The sequence below is a fragment of the Diadema antillarum genome, unplaced genomic scaffold (genome assembly GCF_040938485.1).
Source record: "Diadema antillarum isolate AM-2024a unplaced genomic scaffold, OU_Dant_1.0 scf00000056, whole genome shotgun sequence".
Lineage (NCBI taxonomy): Eukaryota > Metazoa > Echinodermata > Echinoidea > Diadematoida > Diadematidae > Diadema > Diadema antillarum.
Window position 1 is genome coordinate 213139 of NW_027270945.1, and position 24896 is coordinate 238034.

Sequence of the window (24896 nt, forward strand, 5' to 3'; positions counted from 1 at the left end):
CAGCAGATATGTAGTTACTGCTTCCTTCCGTGGGGGGGGGGGGGGGCAGAATGAACGTTACCTGCGAAAATGGAACCCAACCTACAGGTTTCAGTAATCTTTTTATACATACTGTTACAGCTTTTTTGAAAGAACCATTAATCGAACATTCAAGTATCTTACAGATGAACAACAGTTCAAAATTAACCCTTTAAAAGATGAAAACACATTCATGCACAAAATAGAAAATATGAATTCTTCGGATACATTGCCATAAATTCAAGAAAAAAAAATCTAACGAAAAATGATATCAATTGTTGTAATAAAAAAAAGCTTATGCTCTTATACGACCTAATTTGAAGCGCAAATACAATGTAGTATTGACGCCCTGTTATCTTTGTTTTTGATAGAACAAAGACATTGTGTTTAAAGAATTTGGTTCTATATTGATGCTTCTTACTTTGTTCGCATAGTGTTGTTATGCATCCGAAAACTGTTTTATAGAGATGATTTTAGCATTGAAAATCTAAAAACTTGGCTATCACGGTTATGAATTTCTTCAGTCTTTTCTTTTAGACATACAAGTCGAAATTGTCTTCTCGACATTGACACAACAGTAAAGTAATATACTTTTGGTACGTTTAACTTCATAATCAGATGGATTCCTGATGGAAATCCTGAAAAACTAGACATGTGTCACTTTGTCATTTATAACTCTGGAATGGTTGATACAGTGTTCTCTCGTACCTCCTTGATACAGTACTATTGGGTGTATGTGATTCATTTTGATAGATGTTATAAATTTCTTGAATTTTAAATAAATAAAACCCAATCGAGAATTCGAGGAAAGCCAACAACGCAGAAATCACTATAGTTGTTGGTATGATAATTGCTTAACATTTTGTGTGTGTGTGTGTGTGTGCCAAAGAGTCAAATGTGCACAAATTTCACGCCATACCCATGGACCCAAAAACAAACAAAACAAAACAACAAAACAACACGAAACCTAATTTGGCATGCATCGGGTTAAAGAAAAAGAGCGATCTCTGATTCCTATCAAAAGAAACGTGGGGAAATGACCAATTCATAATACAGAGTCACGATGATCTCATTCCTGAGAGGTTAAAGAGAAAGTGATTTTCATGAACAGGTTGGGAAACATCTCAACTCTATCCAATGAAAATGTTTTTATCCCTGCTGATAGCCTGGAGAAAGATATTGTCACATAAGAGATCCTTAGAGAAAACTACTTCCTTTTATGAAAGGTGAAAGAGACCTTACTTTTGTACTCAACAAGGAAGTCTTTTTGTTACTGTGCGTTACAGTCACAATAATGAGGTTTTCGATTGTTTTCTTATTCAGAAAGGTTGATTTTCATGACTTTTCTACTTTTCTCGATTTTTTGGCTGTAAGGCTCAGTTTGGGAGGTTCTAACTTGTTCCAGTGTGGTTGTGTTTGCTGACCTAATCACTACAGATCCAGGATTAGGTGTACACTTCTGACGATTTTTCAAGATCGTTATCTTCACCAACAACTTTCTTTTCCCCAGCACTGATGTTCTCCAACCCATGAAAAACAATCCGATTATTTGTATACACATATAGCACATTCTAGGGAAACGCCCAGTCGTCTTACATTACTAACGACTAAGTCTGTAAGAGTGTAGAGAATTGTTATATTTGAGATATACGAAGTAATCACTTAATCCTGCATTTGCACTGTGTGCACTCTCTCTATATTTTTTTTTGACGTGAACTTCGTCATATAAATTGTACAAATAGCGTCTTGCCATGCCAGAATTTCCCTTATGTCACATTTGAATTTTCAAGCCCGCCTTCCCACAATTTTCTACAGGCAGTAAAAATATCATACCAACAGTATTTAAATACACGCCTACGTATATATATATATATATATATATATATATATATATATATAATATGTACATATATATATATACATATACATGTATGCATATATATATATATATATATTATATATATAGACATATATCTATTCAATACAACTCAGCTGTCCAATGTAACATGTGATCATACCCAATAATGCAGACATTGTGATATGCCGACAAGAACAATCGTAAAAGTACAAATCAGTATTAAAATATACATATATTTATTCAATACAACTCAGCTGTCCAATGTAACATGTGATCATACCCAATAATGCAGACATTGTGATATGCCGACAAGAACAATCGTAAAGTACAAATCAGTATATAGCATGATGAAACATGAGGATTTTCCCTGTGATGGCGATTATCGCAATGTAGACATTAAAGTCTCTCTCTCTATCTCTCTGTGTACATTTATGTGCATACATATACATACGTATATATAATATATACATACATCTATCTGTCTATATATATATATATATATACATATATATATACACACACATATGTATATGTATATATATATATACATATATGTATATGTATATATATACATATATATGTGTGTGTATACATATATATATAAATATACATATATATATATATATATATATACATATATATACATATATATGTATATATGTATACTCTGGGGTGCAATTGGAAGAAACAGGAAAGCTCTGAACTAAAATCTCTTTTCCCTCGTTAACTCAGAGCTGAGTGTTATCTGCTCTGGATCCTGCGGCATATAATTCCTTCCCGCTGGCGCCCCCGTGTTATCCTCGTCCATCAGTGGTCGTTCGCAAAGAAACAGAAAGTGTTGATAGTGTTTCACCGTAAATAAAAAAAAAAGTTCTAAAAAAAGTTTAAGAGTGACTGACCCAGATGTCGTAATGCCCGAAATGACTTTTGGAGATTGCTTCCAAAACGGCAAGAGCAGCCGGTAATCACCCGTGCAAGGCTGCGGCAGATTTTCGCGGGAGTCGCGGGTATTACTTTCCCGCGAAATCTCTGGCTCTCCCGCGAATCTCCGGAAGCCCAGCAATCTCCGTTAATCGCCGCTGTTTAACTCGCTGCATAAACATGAGGGCATGAATGGATGAGACTTTCTCTCCAGTCTGCCACGGCTGAGAATCCCCCTCATCCATAATGGATATTCTCCGGTAATGAAAAACATAGCCGCGATGGAGGGAGAGGTAAGCCCGTGTAAAATCCAGCTGGTATGAGTACAGAAGTTCATTCACACGACGGATTCCACGTGCACTTCTCCCCTTACGTAAGTCACAGTGCGAAGTGCGAAGGGGTACACACAGTGACCATTGTCGAGTCAACCGGAAGTGCCACTAAAATGTAATGAATGACATTGAATCATTGGGCAATGTTTAACATGTTAAATTCCAGAAGACAATGGAAAGTTGCCGATAAAACTGTTATGCTGTTTTGATAAAGAGCTTCTACATTATTATATTACTGTGTGTTAAATGTTTTTAAAACTTAAAGGAAACCAAAACCCAAAGAGAAATGTGGATTGAGTAAAAGCAGAAACATTAGTAGGACACATCAGTGAAAGTTTGAGGAAAATCGGACAATCGATGCAAAAGTTATTAATTATTAAAGTGTTGGTGTTGGTACCACTGGATGAGGAGACTACTAGAGGTTATGTCGTCATGTGTGGACAACAAAATAAAGAAAATTTATAGGGAATTCAAAAAAAAAAACCACCATTTTTCATGAAAATTACACATTCCAACAACTTGATACTGACATATTATGTTAAGGGTATCAATTATTCTTCTCTGCTATCTGAAAGCGGTTTGTCAAGTGCTCTTTCATTTTGCTAGAAAAGTGAAGTTTGTGGAATTCCCTTTATATTTCTTTATATTGCTGTCCACACATGATGTCATAACCTCTAGTAGTCTCCTCATCCAGCGGTTCCAACACCAAAACTTTAAAAATTCATAACTTTTGCATCGATTGTCCGACTCAACTTCCACATTTCTCTTTGGGTTCTTTGGGTTTACCTTCCCTTTAACAGCACACTTTTGTCATTGTCTCCTATCTACGAAAATGACGTCGAATGCCTACATCAAACATCTGAGAAAGATCGAAATGCTCAATAAAATGATTCCCACGGCGAAATGCAACAAGAAATTGATTCAGAAAGACGATAAAGAATCAGCGCCACGTAAGTAGGACCCTTGCATTGCAGGTAGCAATTTTATGGTTGAACGCAGTGTATTTCCTCAGCGCAAAGGCTGATAAGATTCACATACGTGTTCTTATGCAAGGAGCATGAAGTTGGTTTTTAAATCCACCATGCTTCAGACGAGGTGTTTTAAAAATATACGTCGCGCTGTGATCATTATCTATGGGTGCAACGATGCGTTCAGGTGGTGGTACTTTTCCAATGCCGAAGTTCATTCTCTGCCTCTCGAACTTCATTAGCTTCAGGTGCAATGGTTCTCTCGCAGTCCAGCGAGTATTTTATTGTTATCCCTTTGTGATATCATAACAGCTACTAAGAAGGGACGTTAAGGCACTATTTGCCGTTTGCCATTATCGTGATGTTTGCAGATAAAACAAAAACCCCGCTTTAGTGCTTCAAAATAGTTCTAAAATGTGAGTTGGGGATAAAAACAATCAACGTAAAAATGTTAATCATAATAATCAATGTTAAGTACTGTTAAATACACAGAATGTGAATAATAGTTAGAATAAGTAGTCCACAGTTATGGTTTATTAAGGAAAAATAAGTGATATCTCCTCAGGCTTTCTATATTGCGAAATTTTTATATAGAAGGATGTTTTCTGATACAACTGACCTACACATATGCATCAAATGTGATTACTCGAACATTTTTTTAATCACTTCTCCCAATAGTAAACAGTACCTTTCAAACAAGCTATCATTTTCAAGTGTACTTCAGTCTCTCATGTGTTTCGAGAAAGCAAAAAATAAAAAATAAAAAAGGTACAAAAGAATTTATATGGGCGTAAAACATGTGAAAATGTGTAAGAAGGTGTACAAACAACACTATAGGAAAAATTGACCCCATCTCTGGAGTATTTCGTCGCTACGCTGAAGGCAACTATTCCAAAATGTGTCTTCAAAAACTTTTTGAAAACCTGTCGATTTACCAATAAAGATGATTCTTCTTTCTTCATTTTCTTCGAGTTTCCTCTCGTTCAATCCAGTTACTAGTCAGGCGTAAACGCGGGAAGACATCATGCGATTCTGCTAATACGGAGACGACCTATTTTCATGGACGCTGGATATTTGTCTATTTGTTGAAGTTATTCATCATCTTGTGTTTAAAAGTTCTTTTCACTCCCAAAAGGAATATGAATAGTGTCATGATACATAAAAAGCCACTGTTTGGTCATTTATGTTTCATGACTTTGTAAAAAAAAAAGTGTTCAACCGTTTTCGTATCGTTGTAAAAAAATACTGGTGATTTTAATCTGTGGAATCGAACAACACGTAAATTCAACACCCTCTATCCTGTGGCGCTGTGTACCGTTGGGAAGGAGAACTGGTATTTATCAAGGAATGAGAGAGGAATCTTATTTCCTGGCCTGTGAGGCAGACGCATTGCTTAAAAACTTTCAAGTTTGTAGCTTTTTAGGTCAAATTCCCAGAGGCGCTAAACCAATCTTTTCGACGGATTGATTTGCGTTGCGAAGTTTGTATATGATTATCGCCAATATTTACCGAGCGCGGTTTTTTCTTCCTTTTCTTTTCAATTCCTGGAGCGTTTCAGCGTCATTGATTGAAAATTTGTCTCACACTTCCGTGCCACATCAAAGCGAAACTTGTTTCCTTGTCTGGCATTTTGTTGATGACAGGCAAAGCCCAAATCACTTGGAATTAGTGATCGGACGCTTTGAAATCATGCACGCGGCCGTTTGAGAAACAGAGTAAGATTCCTCCAGACACATGATCGATTGAGAAGAATTTTTAAATCTCTAAGATGGAAGCAAAACAAAAAAAAAGCTCTTCGGCTCTTTGGAAACTGATCGTCAGAAACGTGATATGAAAGTCTAGCTGTTATCGGCTAGAAATGTGTGTAAACGATCGTTTTGGGGATGATCAACAATGTATCGTACCTCCTTTCATCGGCCGACGCCGAGCCGTCTGGAAGTATGGGATAAATCTATATAATTGGACATGGATACATATATACACATGAAGAATTTGATAGCAAAACGAATTATCTCCATTCTTGTCATTTTGAGATGTATGCGATCTAGCCTGAGAAAGACAAGGGTAATATGGGATATTTTCACTCACAACTTTAAGAATATTTCTAGTAATGCAGCGAGAGAGGTATCATTGGAATGGTTTTATTTTGCTCTATCTGATGATGCACTTACTTTAAAATGTTTAGAAATAACTGTTTTGAAATCAAACTCTTCATATATATACATGTATATATATATATATATATATATATATATATATATATATGTAAACAAAGAAAGGGAAAACTGACCAGAAATAAATGATAAATAATGAAAACTTTGAGCAAAGAAAGTGGGTTTCCATCGGGATTCGAACCCGAGACCTCCGGATTACGAGACCGGTGTTCTACCGACTGAGCTATAGAAAGCCCTAGTTCGATGTTCGTCCCAAAACCCTTGATTCCTCTTTTCTCGTGTGGTCAGAAGCTATAGTGAGTGTATGTTTGCCACACACTCAAACACACACACACATACACACACACACACACACACACACACACACACACATTAACCTGGCCTAAACCCAAAGGATGTAAATCAACTTTGGAACAACTGTGAGGGATCGCCGAAGCGATGCATGTTTTTTTTTAAAATAATATATATTGAAACAAAGAAAGGGAAAATGAACAGAAATGAATTATAAATAGAGAAAACTTTGAGTAAAGAAAATGGGTTTCCATCGGGATTCGAACCCGAGATCTAGTAATCCGGAGGTCTTGGGTTCGAATCCCGATGGAAACCCATTTTATAAAAGCACCGAATCACGGAGGAGCCAAGTTGAAACATGCCTGCTGTGGGATGATTTTGCATGTGTTTATACGATGCGAGTAGTGAACGTCTTTGGTGGGTACGTGGAGGGGTTGCGGACACCGCGCGCGAAGTCTAGTGTACACTGTAAAAACATCGGTGTTAGATTTAACACCACGGGTGTTAAATCTAACACCGATCAAACTTCAATAAAGGACCACACCCACAGGTGTTAAAAATGCACTGTGATGGTGTTGAAAGTGTTCACCTGACACTTCGTGGTGTTAATTTGACACTGTACCTGGTGTTATTTTGACACTGTACTGGTGTTAATTAAAAAATGACACCACATGGTGTTGATTTGATATTTGTTGGTGTTAATATCAATGGTTTAACACCCGTCCAGCTTCAATAAGAGACCACACCAGCTGGTGTTACTTTGGTGTAAATTTATTTTCAATTTTTTTCAAAAATCTAGTATTTTAATGTAAAATTCTTGATCGTCTTGTTTAAATTAAAAATCAACAAGAAGTGCAGTTACTAAGAAACTCTTCAAAAAACAGTTTAAAATTTGGAAATGACACCCGGAGGTGTTAATTTAACACCATAAATGAGCACCGAAAATTTAACACCAGCTCGGTGTTCACTATTTAACACCGGACTTTTTGCAGTGTACTTGATTATGTGAACAAAAGTCGCGGAGGGTTTATGAATTCTATCACGAGGGTTTTGCCTTTCTATCACTTACATGAAAACCCTAAGGCAAGATAGACGGGACTACACCTTGTCACGTGATATACTTTTGACCAATCAGTGATACGAATCTCACTTATGAGGTATATAAATATATATATATATATATATATATATATATATATATACATATATATATATATATATATATATATGTGTGTGTGTGTGTGTGTGTGTGTGTTAACGACATCAAGGTAAAAATAGCTAATCATTTTCATAGTGACTGCTAAAATGTATCTCTTTACTGATTTCACTTGTTATTGAATATACGATAATGATTACGTGTATTTCGAATTAACCTTGACGAGCAGCATGCATGTAATAGTTATATTGAATGATACTTTGCTGATGCCAAGATGGTGGTCTTTGTTGGACACAGTATACTAGTAACTGTCAGTTGCCATGGGAACAACATTCAAGCAACAGCAAATTTCTTACGTCCTACAGTTGCCTTGTGCTGACGTTTGCTCCTCAACCTTTAACATCTCTCTGTCTCGATTATTTCTGTACACATATACTGTGTAAACACATTCATTCCATGAAATGTATTATAAACATCTATCTTTAGGAAATCATATACTGTAATTCATCTGGATCTAAAATGGTTATGTGACGAAATCAGTGTTAATTGCTTGCGAATGTAAGTCATACGTTTCACGCGAAAGACTTCAAAGGCTGTCCTCCGCTAGACGTAACTTTGACTGATCAAAAAAAAAAAAAAAAAAAACCTTCAAAAATCATCTCACAATAGGTTACATTGAAGGGCTGTCAAAATTAGATAGCGTCTCAAAATTGGGAGTGTGTTCTTCTTCCAGAGTAATCAGTTATCGATTTATTCATTAGGAATGGTATGGAGATAATGGAAGGATACCTACTCCATCACAGTGATGTTGACGTACACATATGGTTAAGTGATTAAGGGCGACTTTTATTTCTCTGTGTTTTTTTGTTATTTGAAAATGACATCCTGGAGAAGAATGTATGGTAGTGGAAAGCGAACATATTAGCGCCAAATGTTGCCCCTCTCCCCAGTCCGTGACGTCATACGTGTGGAAAACAGCTTCAACCTACGACTTTTTGTCTGGCGGCAAAAAGGGTATCAGGTAACATCTAAAAAGCTCTCGCTCTGACGAGATTACCGTCATCGGATTGGATTCAAACACGATTTCATCGCTGGTCGATCAAATCTTGTCTCTTTTGTTTATCCGTGTGGAAGGGAAAAAAAAAGAAAAAAATGAAGAAACGATCACATCTCGACTTGGACGTATAGGAGTTTTTCATTATTTTGATCTTGGAGTGATGGTATCAAGTTCTTCAACAACTTCTACATCATTGACAGATGGTGTTAGTATGATGCTCCCATCGATTCGATAATGGTACCATCTTTCTCCGAACCATGTGACGAAATTATATTTTTATACATTTTGCGTTGATATGCAATACAGCCACATCTGGTCGCCTTAAAAAAAGGAACATATGACAGACATCATCAAAAAATCATAGTAAGAAATACCAGGAACAACTGAAAAACAGAAGCAGACGGGCAGTTATAAAATCACACATCAGTACATTCTGCATGTTTTGCTTTGGTACAAGCCTGCACATCCATCGACAAACAGATGAAAAGTTCAAATTGATTGTGGTGTATTATGATATTTATCTTTGAATTGGAAGGTGGTTATCAATCATCTATAGTGTAAGTATACAGTGTATATGAGACATAGAAGTTCCCTTTATGTGTTTATTATGAGCATGAAGTCATGATAGTCGAAATTTTGGCTGGGAGAAGAAGAAGAAAGAAATAAAAAATAAAAAAGAGACTTGACTTTAAGTCTGACGTCAAGTACCCTTGTTATTTCCTGGTCACCACAAAATTTTAGAATAGAAACAAATGCACACATTTGCTCGCTGGAAAGACAGGGGGCCTGTTTAAGCCCCCGCGCCGTTACGTCTCGAGCGCGAAATCTCTTCCTTCCACATAAGAAGTTCGAGGAACGCCATGAAATCTGCTTCTAACCATGCGTTATTCATAATGTCTTCTTTTTTTTTTCTCTCTCTCTCTCTCTTTCTACTCCCTCTCTCTTTTTGGTCATCTGATAAAAATCGAATTGACGCCGTGCGAGATCTATGCTGTAGGTCACGATTCTGCGTCATCCAAACTAGGATAAACACCCGACGGACTCCGGGGTACAGGCAGTCTCAGGAAAGACCCCCACCAGTATACGAAGGCTTTGAATGCCAGACTTGCGCAAGGACGAACACAATCGATCGAAAAATTCGACCGACAAAGAGCCCGTAGATGTTATCGATATAGCCGAGATTTTGACAAGTCTTGTTTGCACACAAGACGGAAATCTCGTAATTTTCCTTGGACAAACACTCTTTATTGACACTACAAGCAAGGACCATCGTACAGCAATTTCATTGATAAGCCATGTCCATTAGAAGTTTTTGTCCACTGCGTTTACCACTCAGCGATGTTCGTGTCGTGCGCGAGAAAAATACATTGTGTAGCATGTCTCGTAACAGCTTCATAGATAGAGCCTAGATTTCATTTTCATTCCTAGTGACGCAAGAAAACGTAGTAAAAATGACAAAAGTGCGTTTTGAAGTCATACCTTATAGTCGTCTCATCATGAGAGATTCGCCAGGGGGTGGCGTGGTGATGAAAACAACTTTTAATCCATTGTGCAGTGAGAAACACGGGAAACAGGCATATTTGTTGACTTGAAAATATGGCTTCACTCTGCCTTCACTCGCGTCGCTCGCTGAGAGACGGAAATCGATCGAGATCAATTTCGCTGCTCCGTTTTGTCGGGCGTTCTTTATACTGCAAAAAGGTCTTGGTGCAGCTTGACTTATTGGAACAGCCATCTTCAACATGATAAAGAAAGACGCCTCTCGCTCTACTGACTATTGAATCTCTGCTCCCTAACTAACTGTTTGGTGAATGAAAAAAGAAAACAACTCTTCGAAATTCAAACATATTTCTTTCTGCCGCAGATTACATCATGCTTTTTAATACCCGGGCAATTCTAAAGTCCAACCTGTTAGCCATATCCAAAATTAGTCAGTAAACACATTTAAGAGCGACTGGAAATTGACTCGGGTATAATCATTTCTTGGTCATGTGATTGAGAATGATCACTGATGAAATCCTCGAAGTTTGCTGCTTTGGGCTTTTCTCATGGTATTATGCTAAAAGCTAGATTTCCAGATAATTGATACTACTTTGAATACACATATATTATGTACTCAAGAGAAAAAAAAACAAAAACAAAAAACATGGGATGGAACCATAGTGGTATGATGGATAAGGCTGTGGATTGGAAACAAAACATCTGGGCTTCGAATCCTGCGTGCCCTTTATCCTTAAACACGATATTTGCCCATCCTCTCCCTCTTGACCCAAATATATATATATATATATATCATAATTATATATATATATATATATATATATATATATATATATATATATGTGTGTGTGTGTGTGTGTGTGTGTTTGTGTGTGTGTGTGTGTGTATAGATAGATAGATGATAGATATACACACATACCTTAACATGTACATGTACCACATGTGTGTGCGCGTCACATGATCCTTGGTGGATGCAAACTGCTTGTATAAATGTTATTATATTTGATATGTGAGCTTTAAGGAAGCAAACATTTTGCAATCGCTTCAAGTTCATATTACTGGCAAAAATAAAGTCGTATACAAGATATGCATCAAGAACAGTGAAGCCGTTAGATATTGTTGAGTTTCACCGAAAAAAAAAAACGCGTCAGATCATGTTTCTCATACTCTTCTACGAACACAATGAAACATAAACGGACTTGGATTTCATGAACATTTTGGATTCCATTATTCACAATATTTCTTTAAACAATTATCACTAATCGAATCATTATCTATTGACAATCACAATCTAACACACATGCCCAAACTATAGCACAACAAACAAGTTTGAAAATAGCCATTAGTGACCAAGAATGCTACAGTCACGTACTTCTTTCTTTGGTCCCTGTAGTATATAGATTGATGAAGACGTATAGAAAGAGTTTTGAACAAAATATCAAAGAAATTTTATAATTTTCATCTTAACTATGCTTTACAGTATACAGAATTCATTTTTTCTTCTCTGAACAGACATGTGGGGTTTATCCCACGTTTTTCCTGTCGTTTTGCATTGCTGTCACGAACCCGAAGTCATGATACATTTCGGATTTTGCGCATTGACATTTCGGTAATAGTCTCAGAACCGGAGGGGGATTCCATTACTTTCAGGCAGGTGTATAATCATTCCAAAGTATACAATCTTCTGAGCCTATGGAATTATCATAAGGAATAACATTGTTTATTGTTGTTAAGAGGAGGCGTGTGTTTATACTTTATTGCCATGCAGTGGTCATGCTATCGCGTGTGACACTTACAGTTTAAAGTCGATGCTTCAATGACTTGTTCAAATGAGTTCAAATAAAAAAATGACCTCTAATTCCGTTTTTGCGATTGTAATTTGTTCGCGGAAGGTTAAAAAGATATTCACAAATCCATTTCACAACAACTTGCTTTCGAAATACCTAACGAAGGAAATCAGAACAATAACATGATAGCATTGATCAGGCCCATTGGATTTGGCCCTGAACTTTGACACTTCTTTTCCAGTTGCAACAAGGATCATTTTAAATAAATGAAAAAAAAAATAGTTACGATACAAGGGACAAACCGCCAAACGAAAAGAAAAGCTTAAGAGAAACAACGCTATCAACAATACTGTAAAACGTAAATATTTTGCCTCAACCAGATTTACTTTGAATAATTTCTCCATCAAGGCTAACGCGTATTGTTGAGTTTGTCGATACTGTAAAGAAATTGCGTAGGAGGGAACTATAACACCATAGGATAATACTGTGCATCAAAATAATTACCAGAAAATCGAAATCTTCACAAAATCTTAAACATTTGAAACAACAAACATTATATACTATTTCTCTTGGTCTCATCCTTTAACAAAACCCCATTATTGTAGATTTCTTGCCAATGGGAAGAGTGAATTGTATTGAAATAAAAGGCGTCTGAGAAATCCATTTGAATCGTCTTACAATTTGCTCGAGAAGCATATAAGGTGTGTTCAACGAGTCTTGCATGGCCCCTTCTACGGGTCTCGCATTTTCGCAGCGGGCAAGGCAAAAGTGCAAAACAATGTAAACGTGTCCGAGGTGTGTGCCGCCGGGATCACATTTAACACCCGGTTTTGGGGTCTGGGGAGTTTGCGGAAGCAGCCAGCGTGTGTTTGTTCCACCTGCAATCGTGCGAAGAATACATATACACGCATATAATATATATATATATATATATATATATATATATATATATATATATATATATAATATGCATTATGTGTCGGTGCCTGTTTTGTGTGGTGTTTGCGGGGGAAGGCATTTCATTTTTCCCCTTTTAAAACAATGAAAAGCAAGAGAAGCCCAAACATCCATTTTTAATAGCAAGTTCAATTGCGACCTAGCATAGCATTCGTACACTGTAATAATTTTCGCGTATTATGCACGGCGGAATCTGTTAGATCGTGGGACAAGTTGGTGTATGAGTATTCGTCGTTCTGGTTTTATTTTTTTTTCTTCCCCTCTCTCTCTCTCTCTCGAAATACCTGTCACATGTTTCTGCGAAATTTCAATTATCTAATACTGAAAGCAGTTCGAGTAATATCGTCATGAATAATCTCTGATAGTGGCATGTTTGACAGCAGGAAGCACCCACATCTGGATCTTAAGAAAATGGAGAATTGGACGTTGTTTATGAGTATTCGGTATGCTGTGTAAATATTGATAACATGCTCGTACTTCGCTTCCGAAATCTAACGTCTGTTCCAGGGCTATGTGTGAGGGGAAACGTGTCTGGAAAAGGCATTTTATGTGACGGGTAAAGACGAGAGAATTTTATGGCGTACATCTGGCGATGGCGAAAAAGATCCGCAAGGTGTCGTCACTACACGTAGAAACTTAAGATTTCCCTAAAATATGGAGTCTCTATTCCCAGCATTCCTCAACATCCTCCAGTTCCGTTCATACATTATCTTTCAATCGTTCCATCGTCCATGTTCACTGGCAACGTATCTTCCTGATATAGGCCTACTTTGATTAGATACACTTGTAACAATTGGTACATGCACTTATTGTATAGTTAAGTAGTAAAAAATGTGCACTTGTATAGTTGAGTGTATATCTACAAAAATGTGACCACTTCGAGAGCATTAAACGACTGTTAAAGTACTTTTCATGCTTATTCTTCAATTTTATTCTATAGGTTGGATCACGGCTTGTTTGTCACATCACCTTAATTAAGAAAAAAAAAATCCCAAGAAGTTCTACAATGTGCCTTGCGCAACAAATGCTTGTTACAGGTTGGTATCCCCAAATTTCTCTATTCATTTTGTACTCCAAATGTCTCTGTATCTTTGACCATTTTGTTCATTTTATTCATGCTCAATAAGCAAATTCAGTTTTATTGTATTTGTTACTTTGGTGTACCCTCATTGGAGAAATAGAAAATTGAAAATACGGTGAATGTAACTTGAATTTTAGAAGTTCCTGCTAGTGCGTATTTTCGTGAGACTATTGAAGGGAAGCATAAAACACGAGCATGTAATTGCGTACACGATGGTAAATGCAAATTGGAATAGAAGCAGTCTTCAACGATGTCCGAAATATCAGAGATATCACAGCTTAAGGCAGACGGAGGGTCCGCAAAAAGCATCTTCGAATTAGAAAACGTTACTGCTCACCATAAGTCGACTTTCTTCACAAAATACACGCGGCTATAGAATCGTGTTGTGTATATAGAAAGGGCGTAAAACATCCTTGCAGAGATTAATGTATAAGTACGTAGGCATTTCCCGTAAAGTGAAAAGAAAATACTCGCACTATAAGAAGCAGAAGTAAACTACCTGACAGTCCATGGCATGATAGAAAATAGTCTGGTTTCACACAAAAGTACACCACATTGGCCCGAATTCACGAAGGTGGTACAATCTTTGTCCATGGTTTAAACCATGGACAAAGACCGTAGTTTTGTATGGGGCGCCAAGTGTCGCATGGTCTATTTCGTTACGAAATCAGTAATTTCATCGCGAAATAGGCCATGCGACACTTGGCGCTGACTCATACAAAACTACGGTCTTTGTCCATGGTTGGACAAAGATTTACCGCCTTCGTGAATTCGGGCCATTGTCTCCAATTCTTTTAAGGTAACGGATCAATAGCTATGATCGAAGGATAAACAATTATTGTTTACCGTTATGCACTGCATTCAGTGACCTTAAAAACGCCTCGGTATCGCAAAGCATGGCATTTACTATCGAAGCGGAAATCTATGGCCCGAAGTAGTGCCAGCATGCAGTTGTCTGTATTTTTAACTATATTATAACCTTAACAAATTGGAAATGTGAAAATTATATGAATAAGACGCTATTCCTCCAGAGTGAATAATCTCATACGGCATTCCTAAAGGAACTTTTGCATAACTATTGTTTGCAAATCTTTATTCGTGATTTGCTGTACATGGCATAGTATTCAACAGAAACATAAATCTCTGCTGACGATATGGTACTTTATTATCTGGGTAGGACACCCTCAAAAACATACAAACAAACAAACAAACAAAAACGAGGCTGAAAATCAGTGAAAACAACGGACTCAAACCAAATATTTGATTGGATATGCCAAACTGGGTTTAGTTTGAATTAAAAAAAAATAACAACCGCTGACTTACATGGTTAGTAGACATGGCAAGTGGTAAATAGAAAGTAGTTACATAGATACATTATGTTCGTTTTGTGTATACGACAAAAGGTAATACATTTAGTAACGTAAAGTATTTCGGTAATATTGTTCATGAAGTGATATCCAGTTCCACTTTTATCCAGTGTCATTACTGCAGTTATCAAAACTGATAGCTGACAGTTCTCCACAATTCCACATTGACACTAATATATGTTAATCTCTTGTTGTCATTGCAAAAATACAAACAGGTCAATACATTTCCAATACTTCTACATTGGTACTATTTTTGATATGCCATCTTTAAGACATCATGTACAGTAATCGTTTAGGTGTAATACACCTCTACATCAATTTGATAGGATACATTGACATAGAATTTGTTATGAAACATGTTCAGTTTCTATACGCAAAATTAGCCGATATACCTATTCGAGTAAAAATGTTGCCTTGTTTATTTCAAGTACATTTCAAATTTCCCCGCCATATTAAACTGCGAAAAGTACCAGTGAAGCCGTTGACCACAATGCATTGACCGCGTATACAATCAAAACAGCACTGTTAACTTCAATTGCAAAAGCACTCCACGAAAATCAATATTAAATGAATTAAAACAAGCGTTGATGTGGTGTATTGAGAGTAGATGTACGCCAACGCAACACTTCAATTTTTATTTCAATAGAGATCTACATGTCACTCATTCATCTCACATATGAACGAGCGAATATGATTATTATGATTATGATCTTTATGTGAATATAAAGAGTCTTAAAAATTTCCTGGAGAGACACCTATTCTGTCGCAGTTCAAGATGATCGTATCTCTCCATTTTGTAGTTTTCAATATTGCAACAACTTGCATTTCTTTGGAAATACTGTCTTTTGCTCATAGGCACGAGGGTTGTGACATTTGGAAAACAGTGGATTCCCGTTATAACGAAGTCCCCGGGACCGGCAGTTAATTTCGCTATATCAAAATTTCGTTATAACCGAACAAATACATAAATAAAAAACATAGATATAACATAGATGATGTTGGAGCCTGAATTTTTACTTCGTTGTAACCGGAATTTCGTTATAACCGTGTTCGTTATAACGGGAGTGCACTGTATCGACATTTCGATAATTCTTAGGTTTCTATATGCAATGGCATGAAACAAAGGTCTCAAACACATTTATCCTGGGAGACATTACAGAAAAAAACCACGTTATAAGACATCGTATGAATAGGTCAAAATGCATACAGGGACTATAAAGAAATCAAAACACATGAACATGAACTTCGCTATTACAGAGACACCATACTGACAACCATGAGATAAATACGTAGTTTCATGTTTCAGTTCCATGTGATTCACTCCCCTTTAAAATGAAGGTCATCGTTCTACCTATGAACTAGTTTATGAATCACGTGTCCGAATTAGATTAGCTAATAGAGAGTCCTTCTATATTCTTTGGGCCGTTGGGAACACTATGCGCTGGGCAGCGCTACATTCATATCTACGAAAGATAACACAAAGTCATGCGAATGGAACGTTTATCTATGCAACCCACGCACACCAATACATGCTGTTTTCAGGACAAAAGGATTATATTTATTCATCACATCTCGTATATCTCTGTCACCCGTACAGCCGTTTAGGTATCATGTATGACTGTGACTGAGCTAAAGGAATTTAAGAAGCTTAGTATAATTGGGTTCAGTTTACTCGATCTTAGATTGTAATCATGAGCTCCGTCGTCCATATCGATTATTCGGCTTGCATTAACTTTTGCGATGTTGTAATATATAGAACTACCGAAAGATCATGAAGCCTTCATTCTGAACATGATTAGTTTGCTACTTTCCTCAGAGGACAGGTAAACTATGACATTTACACGATTTCTCTGTTTTATCAACTCATATTGGTATGCCCAATTCATCTAATCATACAATAGACTTTGTTTCACGATGCATTCGCAATGAAAGGAGGGAATACATGGTCGAATTAGCAGATCTTGTCTGAACTTTTAGCTATGATCTGATTCTTTTTTTTTTCTTTGCGGCCAATGAATTTGTCAGAAGTATATTTACCATTATCGTTTTACTTTATTTTTTTCCCTCCTTTTCTGCTCCGCAATGATATGGGGGCAGGTGCCGTCATTCCACCACCTCGCACTACTTTTCTTTACTCTTTTTTTCTTCTTATCCACATCAATCATATTTCTCTAATATCTTCCAGCGATATGGAGGCAATTAGCCAGCTTAGCGCCACATTTTAGGCAGCTTGGGGGGATTTTTCATATTTTCCATGACAAGGCATGCCTTACATGTGCTACACCCGTAGTACCGGCGGTTGGATTGAATTCAAGATGGCTGTAATCCTCCGAACCTGAGATCCTATGTACGGGAACATGCCCAAAATGCCGTGGAAAGAAAGACGGACATATTCTTTCTTGCATTTTCTCGCACATGCCAACGTCCAAGCACCTAAACGGTAGATTGAATGGAGCCAAATCGGCACCATATTTCACGTCTCGTGATTGTCAAATCTTAAAGTCATAAGAATAAATTCTAGCGATTTCGACGTTTTTTCCTTGTTTAACTGTATATATATGACTACATGTGAAGTGCATTGTCCACGTTCAGGCAATAATGATAATTATTAGTGATAAAAGACACACACATCAGTATGCATCACTATAACAATTGAAATCTTATTAACTATGCCTCGTGTATAAACGAATGCAATGTAGAAAGATATATGGACTCCATTCTACAATGACATTTCAAGATTTACCGAGTATTAGAGACAGAAATTCATTACCGATGCAGCACACGCTTTATGTATTTAGATTAGACCCGAGCGTATAAAAATAGCAGGTCTACTATTCCTTAACATCATGCCGGACACTAATGTAACTTGATAATGTGATATTAATCCTGATACGGCTCTTATATTTATCATGTCTCCCTGTAATAACTAACCCTTACATAAATGTTTTCGAAGATTTGTTCGGATGTGGGTACCTTCTACCAACGCCTATTTTTAGCCCCGCATATCGTACATTATTCCGTTTTTCTGTTCTCACTCGCCCCGGCACGATGACGCTTGTAAAGCAGTGTAGATAGAGATTCGAGGCATATCATTTTATCACCCACACGGAGAATATAATATCATTTGATCGCTTGTCTCATGATAAAAAGGAACTACTAAAAACAGATGGTACTTTCGGTGGCTGTTGTCGTGAGGAAAGAAAAAGTCAAAACAAAAAGACAATAAAGGATGCTCCCGGCGCTTCAGATCGTTTTTTTTTTCTCCCCTACTTTGGACAGCGCCCGCCCACGGAAAGACATGTCCATGTACAGCGGGAAACGTGCAGTTTATATGGCTCAAGACAGAGAGGTGATTCCACAGTTAAAATTGAACAAGACCACTGGAGCTGGGTGCGCGGGGCGGTCACGAGATTGGTACATTCGTTTCCCCGCGAACTTCTTAATTTTGCCGCAGACACGATTCATGGGTGCTGCCGATCGCTATATACCGAGTCCCCCGCCTTGATGGTTGCGCGTGACAAATCGAACTCGACGTTTTCTTTCCTCGCTGAGCGGCGTTCAAGAGAAAAAATCCATTGATTAGACTGGCATCTTTTAGCTAGAGAGGACCAAGAAAGAGTTTCAAAGAGCTGAGAAGAAAGGAAGCAGCACTGGGAAGTACACGGGAGGAAACAAGTCGAAGAAAACAGGGAGACGGGGGAAGGTCTCCTGTTCCCAACTAACTTCAAAGACATATTCCTTGAAGGTAGGCCGATTAATTTCATTATGTTTGTATGTTTTCTGTCAAATTCATCTCTCTCATGCGGTAACGCGTTTTCATATCGTATTCATCATACAGTTAAAGATATGATACATCAAACGCGTCTTCTATTCTTTATTTTACTTGGTTATTCTCTCGACCTCTCTGCGAACATTGTACAAAGCATCGGCGCATCCTTCGAAGCGAATAAATGGATGGTGTGGTCACAGCCAATATTGATAGATAATCATGACAGCACAAGAACATCTAACAATGAATAATGAGGTGTACTGTGGAATCCGTCCTTCGGTTGGAATGAGAAATGCTCGTTTTCTACTCTCTTCTATAAATTTGGGATCTGAAATGAGGATTTGATACGATAAAAGAAATAGAACATGTTCATTGGCAAACAACGCCTTTCTCCTTTTGCCTTTTCCTTTCTTTGAAGTTCCATGCATTTTCAAATATCTCATAATGATGGATCCATAATTTTCTTTTTTTAGAAATATACAGATATTTAAGGAGTGTGTAGTTTTTGGAGTCGATAATTCAATCCATTTTATTTTCTTTGTACGAGATTAAGGACAATTTGATATAATTGAATATAGGCATGGATTTCCGTAGAAAGATGAAAATAACGTAAACTCCCTTTCTTCCTGCTGCCTTGAAGCTTAATATGTAATCAGAGCAGTGGGTTGTGTTTTTCTCTTTCTAGATTTGCAAAAATACCATGGGTATGGCATCTCTAAGCACTATTATCATCTTTCTCTCCCTCATATTCGAAAGAAAAAAAAATCCATTACGTCGCTGTCCTCAGTCTATTAATCCACGACAATATTTTTTTCGTCACTGTTCTCGCACTCATAACACAAATATATCAAAGGAGAGAGAGAGTGAGAGGAAAGGAAAGGTTACAAACATATTAATGCTTATTCGTGACACCTTTTCACTGCCTTAAGAGCACTCACCTATCTCGAGACATCATAAAGACCACCACCACCACCACAAAAAAGGAAAAAAAATCTATGAGAAAAAGTCGAATGATGCGTTCAGTGGGTATGAAATTGATGAATGGAACGAATGAATGAACCTTACCAACATGCCTCTGGATATTTCGTTCGCGGGGGTGTTAGGTTCGAACGAGATCTTTTATGCGTAGGAATGTCGTCGTACGTTGAACCCCCTTGTTAATACTGTAGAATACCGCTGTCTTTGTGTAAGACATGGTTGTCATAAATAAGTAATGGTGTTGTTGAATAAAACGCTGTCAACATATCATTTTTTACTACACCATCGCTTTTTATACCGCAACGTTGAAAAACTAGGTTTTATCCCGGCCAATTTCATTGTTTTGTCATTCAATTTCATTTTGAAGCATTCGTTTTCTTCGAATTTGCTCAGGCATCGAAACACGGTCTTTCAAAATCGTTTTTCTTTGTTCAAATTGACTAATTTGGCAACCGACCTCGCATTTGCACATTCTAATTCATTGAATGCGCATACATTTTCGGCAATGGTTATCCAATTTAGTCTTCATCTGTAGCCAGCTCTTTCGGAGTATTCAAGTTCGAATATGGGCAAACAAGTTCATTAAGGGGAATCAAATTAAAGCTTTAAGTGTCCATTAAAAAGTACATCACTTGTACTGCGTTTTAATCTACATGTTGATGACACAGGGTGACTCAAATAAATATATAAGATGAAAATCAGAAAGCTGTATGAAGATCATAAGTAAGAAAACGATGTCAAATGAAGATTGTAAACACAATATGATTATCTTAAAGGGATGGTACAGTATTGGTGGAGATGAGAATTGGGCTTTTAACTTTTTACGAGATACCAAGAAAACACTTATGAAATAGTACAGAGCATACCATCTTAAGAGGAATTCAAAGTTTATTTGATGAAAATCGGGTTTGAAATGACTGAAACATCCAAAAACAAAATAAAACAAAGCGATCATGATAAAATGTGGGTCCCACACTTTATCAGAAATGCTCTGTTTTGGATATCTCAGCCATTTCAAAACCAATTTTCATCACATAAACGTTGAATTCCTCATGAGATTACATGATCTTTCATATTTCATAAGAGGTTTCTCATTATCTCACCAAAATATGTTAGAAACCTGAAATTAGGTTTCAACCTAAACTATACGATCCCTTTAATGTAATAAAGATATATAAATTAGAGACAGAGACAGCGATGAGATGACATGACGAAATGATGATTTTGTATTGAAGCTTACATAACATGTTTAGCAAAAGAAATCAATGTGAATATTCATATAATCTAATGCTGATCATAATGATGAAATGTAAGACAAAAAGTAAAAGTCACATTTAATGACTAGCTGGACCTAATCACTCTTGCCCGTCTATATACACGTGCATTACGAAATTGAATGCTCAATTGTGAAAATCGTTTACTGAAAAACGAATTTGAAGGTGCTTTTTAGTGCTTATCGATCCCATCGCACTAATTTGAATGCACAAACTTGGAAATCAATGCCTAAACACAAAATTGATTGCTCACATCCGAATTTGAGCTAGTGACCACTAATTTCGATGCCTAAAAACGAATTTTAAAGCATTAAACGTGAAAGTCATTTGACCAAAGTCACTGCATCACTTTAAACATACGAATTTGAATACACATAACAGGAAAATAAATGAAATTTCTACGAAATTGGCGGGAAAAACCTTTAAAACATTGTCATGTATTGTGTTCGAGAAATTATGTCTTGTCTCATGAGCGCATTAAGTGATTTGTATGGTTTCATGTAAAGAAAAAACTATTCCATTCCCTATTTGAGACATGATCATAATAACTAACATAAGGGGGTCTTTTTCTTACCTCAAAATTTCAATAAGAGTTTGATGTATATAGTTCTGAATCACTTGGCATCTTCCTATCTTTGGCTCATTTTTTTTTGTATGATGCTACCTGCAATCGGAACATAATTTCTCCGTTATTTGAATTTATATTTTCATTTTCAAATTCTACATTTCATGAAGGAAATAGGAGCTTAGTATGGCTTAACCGAGCTCTGAAGAGGTACATGTGGAGCTGAACACTGTACCACTTGTTTGATTACAATGTAAGAAAGGGGTGAACTTGGAAACACGCTTGGTGAAGAGGCAGTAGGCTTGTCAGTAGAATGACTTAACTATGGTGTGACATTCAGGTTGTTTGTTTTTTTTCGGAGGCGGAAGTGTGTTTCTATTTATTTGTTGTTGTTGTTGTTTTTTTTTTTAAATGCTCGTCTTATCACACCAATCCCGTATGTTCAACTCCAGGAAAAAATAAAAGAGGATTTCGGAACGACTATGCGAATAGCTCAAATTATATCAGAGTTTTTTTCTTTCTTTCTTTTCCGCGATTCTTCTCGATTTCAATGTCAAAAATTCGCAACGGGATTTCGTCGGAGCTCTCGCACAACTATGATCATCAAACAGTCCGATGCAATAAATATCTAACATTAATTGCAATTGATTCATAAATATATAGGCCAAACTTCTCCGGATCTTTCATCATACACAGAGAAAAGATAGGAAAAATACACCGTTAAAATCTTCCACTGCAAACATAACAAACGGAAGTTTTTTGAAACAGGTGAAAAACGAATACCAATGATATTTCAAAAAACAAAAAAAAAAACAAAAAAAAACACGTTTTTTATTATTATCATTTTTTGGGGGGGCCAGATCTCACAATAATGTACATGTGTTCGGCAGAAGCGTCTCTTACGATGTTTTAGAATAAAGGCTTGATAAATGTCGTACATATTCCAGTGCTTAGCCAAAGTCACGGGGAGGAGGGAGGGGGGGGGGGGGGGGAGAGGGTGGAGGTAACTGTAGTCTCGTTAGACATAATCTCATACTTCCGAGATATTTTATCCGGAGATGGAAAATGGAAAGCGAGTTGGATTTCATATTGATTTACGATCAGACTGCGCGTGACGTTAGCAGTGGCGAGATATAAAGATATTCATCCAATTTGTTATCCTTGGATTGTCGAAAGTGTCATTTAGTGAAATGTGATTTTATTTGCTCATGCTTATCATCGCAACAGTGACTCCAATGTCATTATGCCTGTACGAGCATGATTAAAGATTATTTTCCAGATCGAAAGGTGGTTATGATTTGCAAACGCCGAGGCCAAAAATATTTTAGAATGCCGCACCGTTAAGCCGATCCCTGAAATGTTAGGAAATACCCAAATTCTCCTCATCTCTCTACGCAAAGAGATTTAAGAGACACACCTACACAACATGACATTTAAAATCCCATTACAACGACAAAACAACAACAAAACAACAACAACAACAACAAAAGAGGGTGAATTAGTCGACAGTGCTTTAGTTGATAGCCGTCTATCTGACGTATCATAACCTGTAGAATGGTATGACTGAAACCATACTGCTTTCCCCTGAGGGCTCTGTGCAAGGGAACCGCAGTTTACTCTCGATTTTGTAAAATCGACGCGAAAGAAAAATAAGATGACACTTTTCCAGGTGATTTCTGAGATATGTCCATCTCATACTCATCCTCTTCTTCCCTATGAAATAAGACAGACAGAGAAAGAGAGAGAGAGAGAGAGAGAGAGAGAGAGAGAAAAGCTAGAGCGAGATAACATGTTTGACATATCATAGTAGAGCTGTTTCGATTGTTTGGGTAGGGTAAGATTCCTTGTGGTATGAATAATAAATTATTTATCATCGAATCAAATTGGGGGGAAAGGAAAGTTTTCCCCTAGAAAGTGGTTTTGACAAATTTTCCGCTCCCATGCGCTGAAATTCGACCCGATTAGATAAATTGCTTTCGCACTGACGTCACGAGGTTGTCAGGCTCGTGCGATGAAACATTTGCGTTACATTACTCGCACGAAAGACTCGAATTTAAAGAGACCCCTCCCCTTCCTAAAAAAAATAAATTAAATTAAAAAAAAGTGTGGAGGGGGTAAAAAAAAATCCCCATCCTTGAACGGGTTGGTAAGAGGTAACTGCAAATTATATCATCCGCATCCTTCTCCAAATTGACAGCGTGCATTGACCACAACTAGCTCGCGGGTTCCTGTTCTGTTTGTTTTATGTCTCTTGGTGCCTGCCAATGCCCGTGACGAAACAATCCTGACTGCACGGTTGAAGAGATGACCGCGAAACACGATAATCCGTACTCATGGTTGCCCGTCTCTCCCCCATTCCTGTCCGAGGTGGAGCTCCCACGTTCCTCAACACTTTTCTTTCTAATACACTCCCACTGAACACATGTATGCCACTTTCTATGGTCAACATAAGCTGAACTCCCCTTTTTTTTGAGAAGCCAGGATGCATGGTAATTATTTACCAAATAATGCTTAAAATGGTGAGGGAGCCCCCCCCCCCCCAAAAAAAAAAAATGTAGTTTGTGGTAATAATATGCATTCCCCTCAGAGGCGCTGTAATAGAAATAATAGAAATAAATAAATATAATAATATTAATGATAATAATAATAATAATAATAATAATAATAACAGCCACCAACACCACTACCACCACCACCATCATCATCATCATCATCATCATCATGTTTTCTTTATCCAGGGTAGCCTCTTCAGTGTTACCACTGCTCGACCAGAGGGCAATGCCATTATTATTACCCTAGAGTTGCCAGGTACCCATTTGTACACCTGGGTCGAGAGGGACAAT

At 37.2% G+C, this 24896-nt stretch overlaps 1 non-coding gene across 1 annotated transcript; it reads right to left on the reverse strand.

Moving 5' to 3' along the window:
- Positions 1–6431: 6431 nt before the first annotated feature.
- Positions 6432–6505, reverse strand: Trnat-cgu (transfer RNA threonine (anticodon CGU)). Its single transcript has one exon. It is a non-coding gene; the product is annotated as a tRNA-Thr (tRNA).
- Positions 6506–24896: the final 18391 nt, after the last annotated feature.